The sequence below is a fragment of the Akebia trifoliata genome, chromosome 3, assembly GCF_017979445.1.
Source record: "Akebia trifoliata isolate Shusen 1 chromosome 3, ASM1797944v1, whole genome shotgun sequence".
Classification (NCBI taxonomy): Eukaryota; Viridiplantae; Streptophyta; class Magnoliopsida; order Ranunculales; family Lardizabalaceae; genus Akebia; species Akebia trifoliata.
In genome coordinates, this window is record NC_141377.1 from 26,684,793 (window position 1) to 26,693,697 (window position 8,905).

An 8,905-nucleotide genomic window follows, 5' to 3' on the forward strand; every position below is an offset into this window, starting at 1 on the left:
GCGTTTCGGCCGTAGTGGCCGCTGCGACATTTGGAGCAAAAACATCTGCGGTTGAACATGTGTGTGCGTTTGTTGTTGTTGTTGTTGCAGTTGCGCGTGTGGGTTTGGGTGCGCGTGAGACTGCGAGTGCGAGTGTGATTGTTGGTGTGGGTGAGGATGGTGTTGTGGTTGATGAGGGTACCTGAAGAGAAGAAGACAACGACGTCGATGGGTTTCGATTGAACGAAGACAACGTCGTCGTCTTCAATGGGTTCGATCGGAAAAACGCTCGTCGTCGTCAATGAGTTGGCTCGCCGCTGCTGTCGAAATTGATGAGAGAGAGAGAGATTGATGAGGATGAACGATACTCAACAGATTTTATCGCGGACATTCATTGGAAATATGATAAATGACGAAGGGTATGTTCGTCATTTCACTTTAAAATTTTAAACGCAGTTATGCGAAGCTATTCTCATCCGCTTTTCAAAATAGCGGTTAAATTTGTAAATACGCATTAAAAATCTTGAAACGCGAATTTCGGAAGCGTTATCAAACACGCAATTGTAACGGAAACTCAGATTTTTGACGCAAACGCATCAAAATCCGCGTTTAGAAACGGTATCAAGCAGGCCCTAAGTGGCCGTTTGCTTCTCCATAACGATTGAATCGATTTTATTTTTCAGAATTGTTCGTACAAAAAAAAAAAAAAACAATTCTGATAGAATTCTTTTTCAGAAAAGCAGCGAGTTCGCATCACTTTTGATAAGTGGTAAGTTCGCCATTGATAAGATCCTAGACATTGGCACTAGGGAGTATAATAATGTCATGTTTCATGGTAGCATTGTTTGTTGATATTAGGATTAAGATAGTGATTAGAAATAGATAAAGATTAGTTTGAATTTGAATTTAATTAGGATTAGATTTTATCTAGAAATATCTTATGTATTTGGTTTTAAAGTATCAATGAGAAATTAATCAACAAATCCCTTTAGATTTAGGAGATTGACCATCTCGAATGAATAGAGGTCCGATCCGCCTCTAATCATCAATCCCTAACCTTATCCACTTTTTGTTTTAGGAAGGATTTAGGAGATTGCCCATCTCGAATCAATAGAAGTCTAATCTACTTCTAATCAAATCAATCTCTAATCTTATTCACTTTTTGTTTATAATGGATTTAGGAGATTGACCCTCTCAAATCAGTAGAGGTCTGATTACCTCTAATCAAATCAATTTCTAACCTCATTCACTTTTTGTTCTTTATTTTGTCATTTGATCATCACAATATGATCTAGGATCATATCAGTCATTGAATTTCTCACTTAAATACTTGAAATATATGTTTATTTAGTGAAAACGAAAACATTATGATTAAATCTTTGAAATTATGGCCATGCTTATTTTCACCGCAAAAATCCGCAAATGTAAAACTTTATGTTTCAAATAATTTGCATTTATGTATTTTTATGGTATTTTGCAAGTGAAGTACTTGGTATTTATATTAGAACAATCCCACAAAATCTTTCGACTGCTTAGTTTTCAAAAGGGAAACGTGAATTATTTAAAATATTTCTAAAATAAAATAAAATAAAATACAATTTCACTAATTTATAGATCTCTTTCTACAATATTGTCTTCTACAGATCCTAATTTCTAATTGAATTTTTTTCTCATTCCTCGCGACGTAGTCCAATGTGATTAACAAAAACAAAAATAACAAACCACTAAAAAAATCACTAATTTGTTTTTGTTAATCACATTGGACTACGTCGCGAGGAATGAGAAAAAAATCCAATTAGAAATTAGGATCTGTAAAAGACAATATTGTAGAAAGAGATCTATAAATTAGTGAAATTGTATTTTAATCTTCGTCTATGCCTATCAGACGTGCATGTGATTCCCAAAATAACACTCCACTCATATACGACCACCTTTACAATACACATTCATTGGTAAAGATAAGAAAGGAATGGACCCGGATTCCAGTTGTGACTCCACTCTCATACGCGTCCCATACCACGTATGAGCTTGGTGGTCCCTACCGTACATCCAAGGATAGTACATCCCTCCAGATGATGTGATGCATTATCCCTTCAAGCATTCACAGACCCTTTAACAGCTCACAAAATATCTACATATATATATTATTTTTCATTTAAAACAAAAGAGAAATTAATATAACAGGGTTGAAAATGGATATTCAATTCCTACCATGCAACTGTGGCCACCCGACCTAAAATAAACAACAGTACTCAGAGCCTCTCCATCAACATAAATTTAAATAAACATGCAACCCTTTCATTAATAACCTAGATATCTTTTCACCAACCTAAATACAACATATAACGTAAAATGCAGACATCACCCCTCAGTATGATTCTGACGTTTTACCGATTCATCAATTTCCCATTCTACCGTGTTTTTACTTCTCAACCTTTCAAACAAAGTATTTTTTTTTAAGCTTGCAAAAGCACTTTTATCATTCGATCAAAAACTATCCAATTTTTGTTAAAATGGGATCCCAATAAGTATACGAAGGCAAACTGCCAAAATTGGAAAAATCGATGAAAATTTGGGTAAGTGTCGGAAACTCGATTTTTCAAAATTGTCGAAAATGAAAACGGGTTTTTGTAAATGAAGGCCCTTGACAACATGAGAAGAGCCATGTAATTTTGTAACATAATTCAAACTAATGCAAAAGATATCATGCAGATACTTAAAACATTCCCGTCGTGGCGAAAATTTGTTTATTTTTTTCTCGTTTCGTTTGAAGGAGTTACGGGGGCCATAAATAGTTGTTTTGGCATGTTAAAAGTATGAGGAATTCAAAAAAAAAATATATAAAAAATTATTCGGACATTTTTTGATTTTCACGGTAGCACCGTGAATAGTGCACGGTGACACCGTCAGAACGCTGGAAATTCATGAATTTTTTCATTTTTTTCTTCGTTTTTCACTCATTTTTTATTCTAATAAACCACCAACGAATTAAATATTTAAACTACGTTAAAACACATCAAACATAACTATTTCTAGCATGAATTTGAAGTAAATTAAGCGACATTCTATAAATTTAAAACATACAAAAGTTTCGAAACATCCCTAAATGCAATTTTTAGAAATATACGGTTATTAATAAGAATCGAGAGTCCCTTACTTAATTGTTGTTGTTGGACACGATAAGTTAGCTTGGAAATGAAGGAATGGCTGTTTGAAACATCGAATTTGGTGGAACTTGAATGCCAAACGAATCGGTTTAGTTGCGAAACCCTCAATGGAAGTGTTCTTCCCCTTTCTAATGACAAACAACGACTCTCCTACAATTTGTATGAGGCTCCAAGTGGTTATAAACAAACCCACTTACTAATTTTTGTGGGAGACCAAGAGAACGAAAAGGAAATGGAGGTTGAATGGGGTGAGCACGTGGAGCTCGACAACGGTGACGACTTTGCCTTCTTCGTCGAGGTTCAACTCGGACTCGCTTGCGATAGATCTTGATAGGAAAGGTTGAAACCCTAGGTTTGGAAAATGGGCTGATCTTTTGTTAGTTGGAGAGTAGAAAGTAAATAAAAGAAATTAGTTGATTATTTTTATAATAAAAGTTGAGGGCATTTTTGTTACTTAAATACATTAACTCTACCAAGTAAGTATTTCTAGGATTCTTAATCTATCATTTTTTATTATTTATTATTGGCACAAAACATAAAGCGTAACGATCGTACAGCTGAGATGGGAGGAAAAATAGTGATCTGTAGATTTGTTAGGGAACCCCTAATAATGAACCAAAATTAGCCCTAAGTTCCTTCAATTATTGCCAAAAAAAGTGTCCCAATTCATTTCATGTTGGGTTCACATTTACCTGCCCACTGTTTTAAAGGTGCCCTTTGTATACTCTTCCAAAGCCACATTCTCCCAATAGACATTCTGGTTGACAATTTGAGTTGCTTCAGCGAGCTCAAGAAAAAAGGTGAATGTTTTATCTGCAAGTACTTCTTTGTTTTAGTTTTCATGTGTAGTCTTTTGATTAAGATTCTCTGCAAAAGAAAGTGTAGATCATCAAAATTTTGAACTATTTGATATATATATATATTACCATTCTGAATACAATTTATTGATAATTTTGACTGCTTGAACCTAATTTTTTTTATCAAATTAAGCTCCATGTTAATAAGAAAGATCATATCCAAGATCCTTAAAAACTAAGAAGAGTGAAACTAAGGAGAGGGAAATGTTGGCTCATTTGAAGAGTTTCCAAAGTGACTTGTGTAATAATTGAATTTTTCCTTCTTAGTTAAAGGAAGAGAGCTTGAAATTTGTGAGTTAATAATACCCAAATGTGGAATTTCAATTTAGAACATGGTTTTAAATTGTCAAGTAAGATTATGCAGCTTTGCTTTCAAGCACTCTTGACTACATTTTTGACAAACAAACAAAATGATATCTTCATAGAATGAATGTATAACAAATGTGAGGATAATTATTCAATTTGAAGGTTTAGAGAGAGGCTACAAATGCTTTTAACAGCTTGGATTTGGAGGTAAATAAAACAAGTGAGAGGGGATTACTATGAATAAGGAGAACATTAAAAATTGAACAGTAAAATTTAAGGTCTTAAGTAAGAAATTCCTATATTATAAATTAAAAGTTAAAACTAGAGGAAATGGAAGTTCAAACTACCTTAATTCCACCTTTATCCTTTTCAATTTGGCCCTTGAATAGTGTTGTAAATGGTCTACCACCAACACCAACAACAACAATGTCAGCATCCAACACTCTCTCATCCTTCAGTTTCACTACCTTTACCTGAAATGTAGCAACACTTATTTATGAAAAATATTGTAAACAAAAGTGAACGTTAATATAAATTGCTTGGATGCTGAGAAACTAACCTCTCCATTTGCATTAGAATCAAATCCTACAGCTACAGTTCCCTTAATAATTTTGATTCCTTTATTAGCATTCCAGGAGTGAAAAGCCGAGGCACTACAAGAAAGCGATCTATGTTAGACATACGTTTTCTTTTACAGATCATGTAAGATATGACCTAGCAAATACACCTTAAAACAGAACACCAAATCTTAGCAAACTAAACTAGAAAACAAAAGAAACTCATTACACCCTATGAAGAAAGCTAAAAATTTTATACAAGGAAAGAAGGATACCATTAATTAAGGGAATTTCAAACTCCCAAACAAGAGAAAACAATACAAAGGAACAAAAGAATCCCACATTTCCTTATTATGTAGAGCCTACCTCAATATCACCTACCATGTATAAATTGTACTGATAAATTTCTAGATAAGTTTCAAATCTTTTTAACAAGTAATTTTAAACTATACCAATAATAAGAAAGATCTAAGCTATGTTTGTCATGGATGTAGGATTTTGAAGAGCTAGTCAAGGACCATTTCCGGAGGCATGGTTATTACATCCTTAAAGCATGTGATGCATATATGAAGGGCTACTTAATTGGCTCTCTCACAAAAGATGCTTCTATAAGTGATAAGAGCAATGTGAATTCAAGTTGATACTGGCTAAGATTATGCCCAAACTAATCTCAGCTTTAATGAAGTTGGAGCTGATGTTCACCAATTCAAACACTTGCAACAGTCAGAATAGTGAAGTCAATGAGGTCAATTCTGTTTCGTGGTGTTTCCAAAAAAAAAACTCCCCTGGTGTAAAGTTATTTACTGTCATAGAATTGTGTTTGCTACGTGCAAGAGATTGAGGACCACATCCCACAAGCTCATGGGGAGCATGATATTGGGTCAAGAATTTATATAGAAACTTCATATGATTCATTATCCATAGCACAGAGAGCGCAAGCTCCATTTGGGCATCAAACAACATCAATCCTGGTCCCATCTCACAACAATACATTCAAAGCCCCTACACTACCCCCTACCACTATTTACAAATTTCTTGAGAACAAATCCTCTTCTTGAGCATTACTTATCGATTCCATGTCTTATCAGACTTTGTTGCCCCTATACTACCCCCTGCCACTATCTGAACTTGAGATCCAACCAATGGTACAAAGGAACTACACCCACATTTGTTCATTTGGTTATGAGTAGATAATGCCCATATCACTGCAGTATAAAGTAAGCATTCTAATATTGCCTTCATTTACAGGAATCTGCTCAAGTTCTCGTTAACAACAAATCAGCCTACACGTTTTTTTAACCATAGAAAAGAAGAAAAGAACAATATCTAAAACTCTAATATATTTGTTGTGAGCATGCTTTATTCAAACATAATGGAGGCAAAATATGTTGAGTAAATACACTAGCTCAACTAATTTACTAGTTTATATTAATTTCAGTCTAGTTACTATTTTTATTCTCTATTATCACTTATCGGCTAATTACTGGCTTGTACAAGGTTGATGCAACTGGAAATTAGAATTTCGAGTTAAAGGAAAATAGTCGTGTACCAACCTCGCCACCTAATATGATAGAGGCAACAACTTTTGGATCTGCTTCTAGTTTTGCTATTACTGGTGCCTGGAATGTTTCAACGCAATAAATAAACCAAAACAATGGACCTCTCAACATAAACAGAATTATAAGCAACAAATCTATTATTGGAAAGATGATGAAATCTCATTAAAAAATTCAATAAAAACCAGTAAATGAGGGATGCAATGATCATATTTATATTCACCATCAAAGCCTTATTCCAAAGAATATAAATATCACCTAATGATCATACTTGTAGTCAAACAATGTAATACACACCAGAAGAAGAAAGAACCCAACATCCTGAATGTACTATAGACAGAAGCATAATTATAATATAAGCCTCCAAATACTTTCAACCATTTACATCTAGAAAAAAATCCAAAAACTAAATCTAAAATAAAGTGACCATAATTAAGTTTTTGAACCCAAACAACAAAATTTGATATAAAATGGACCATGATATCCAACACTAATAACGTAGATGAAAATCATTCTTTTTTCGAAACAAAAGTTTCAAGCTATTAAAATTATGTCGAATGGATCTATGAAAACACAATTTCCCTACTTATAGTCCTGATTGTAATTGGGGCTAATATATAATGTACTAATGCTCCATTGGACAAGCAAATAAAAGACACTATGAAAGTTTTTGACTTACAAAATCACATTAATATATCATGATTCCTCCAAATTATATACAAAGATATACCAACAAAATGAGGAACATCAATTTGGAAAGTAGAATAAATTTTCTTCATCATATATAAAATTTCCTCAGTCATTAATTTTGAAACCAGACGATCCAATTGACAGTCCGATAGCCAGTTGAGTGTCCGCATTGATCAATCAATATGGAACCCTAATATATTAAATGAAAATTTAACAGTAATCAAACGAAGATTTTGTACATATTTTAGTAGTAATCAAAATGAAAATTTAGCATAAATCAATTTGAATTCAAAATCTTGAATGATTTTTTTTGTTTTTTTAGGGTTTTTAGAGGGATGAACTTACAAATGAGATTTGGAGTGGTTTGATAGGTAGCTTGATGAGACTAAGCTTCGATTTGAGTTATGACCTCTAGATATAGCACTTAGAAGAGGTTCTAACCCATAAATCAAGCACGAATAGCTAGTTATCGTTCGGTGTTCTCAAATGCTGGGATGGATCGACCAAAATCAATAAATAAGTGCACGAAAAACACGAATTGGTCGATCAAAAATAGGAGAGCAATCAAGATTGGGGTGTTTGGATAAAAAATCCGTGATTTATTTAGGGTTTTCCAACGCTCACCTTCGAAATTCTTCTTGTACTTAGGGTTTTTGCAACAAATTTAAAGAGGTCCATCCATGAGTTCTTCTCCCAACTCTCACCTCGAAATTCTTCTAGTACTTAGGGTTTCTGCAACAAATTCGATTCAACCTTAAGTACGAAAAGACAGTCACCAATGTGAGCTTTTTGGTTCGAAGACAGTCAGTCTGAAAGTGACGATGAACATCAACTCTGTGGGCTAAGGCCGACGAAATTTGTCTTGGACTTTAAACGAGGGCTTTGAGGCAGCGAAAAACAAACGAAAAACTTAGGCTGTCGATTTTAACGCTAAATAAATACCGAATTTGGGCTTTTTTGACATAGTGATCATTCCTTATAAACCCCAATTCTCTCAAATCAAATACTTACAACCTACACCTCCCCCTAACCTACCCTCATAAAATCCACACCCCTCCTCTCAAATCAAACACTCCTTCTCTCCCATCAACTCATCCAAACCTCTAATCTACACACATTTTGACACATGTCACCATCTTCCTTACCCTCCCAAAAATCTAATTAAATTACCTTCTTACACACTTCCATCCTCTCAACCACTCTCATTCATTTTATTCCACCTAACACTCAACCCAAATGGGATGAAAGATCCAACCCATTTGGGTTACAACTAACCCATTTAACCCCCATTCTCTAAATACCCTTCCATACTCTTTAATTTACACACACCCCTATCTTAAACCCTACACCATTATATCATTTCTCATCATTCCACCCAACTCTACCCTTAAAAATAACTCCCAAACTCTATAAAATCCCCCTCATTCTCAATTCTCACCACCTAATAAAAAATTAAGAAAAATATTCTCTCAATCTTAACCCTCTACTTTCAACTTTCTCTCTCAATACTCACACTCAACACTCTACTCTCAACTCACAAATCACAACTCACTCTCAACTCTCAACTCTTTCTCAAGTAAGTCAAGAAAATACAACTTTGAAGATCAAAGAAGATCAAGACAAGAACAAGGTAGGACATAGACTAAAAATAGGAGAAACAGTCTTCCTCCCCTCCAACTCTCCCTCTTCTACTCCTCTCCTTATGAACATACCATAAATGATTTGAGTCATCGATGGACCCCTTTTTCAATAAAGGTGCCCGCTATAGATTGAATCAACATCAAAGCCCCTCA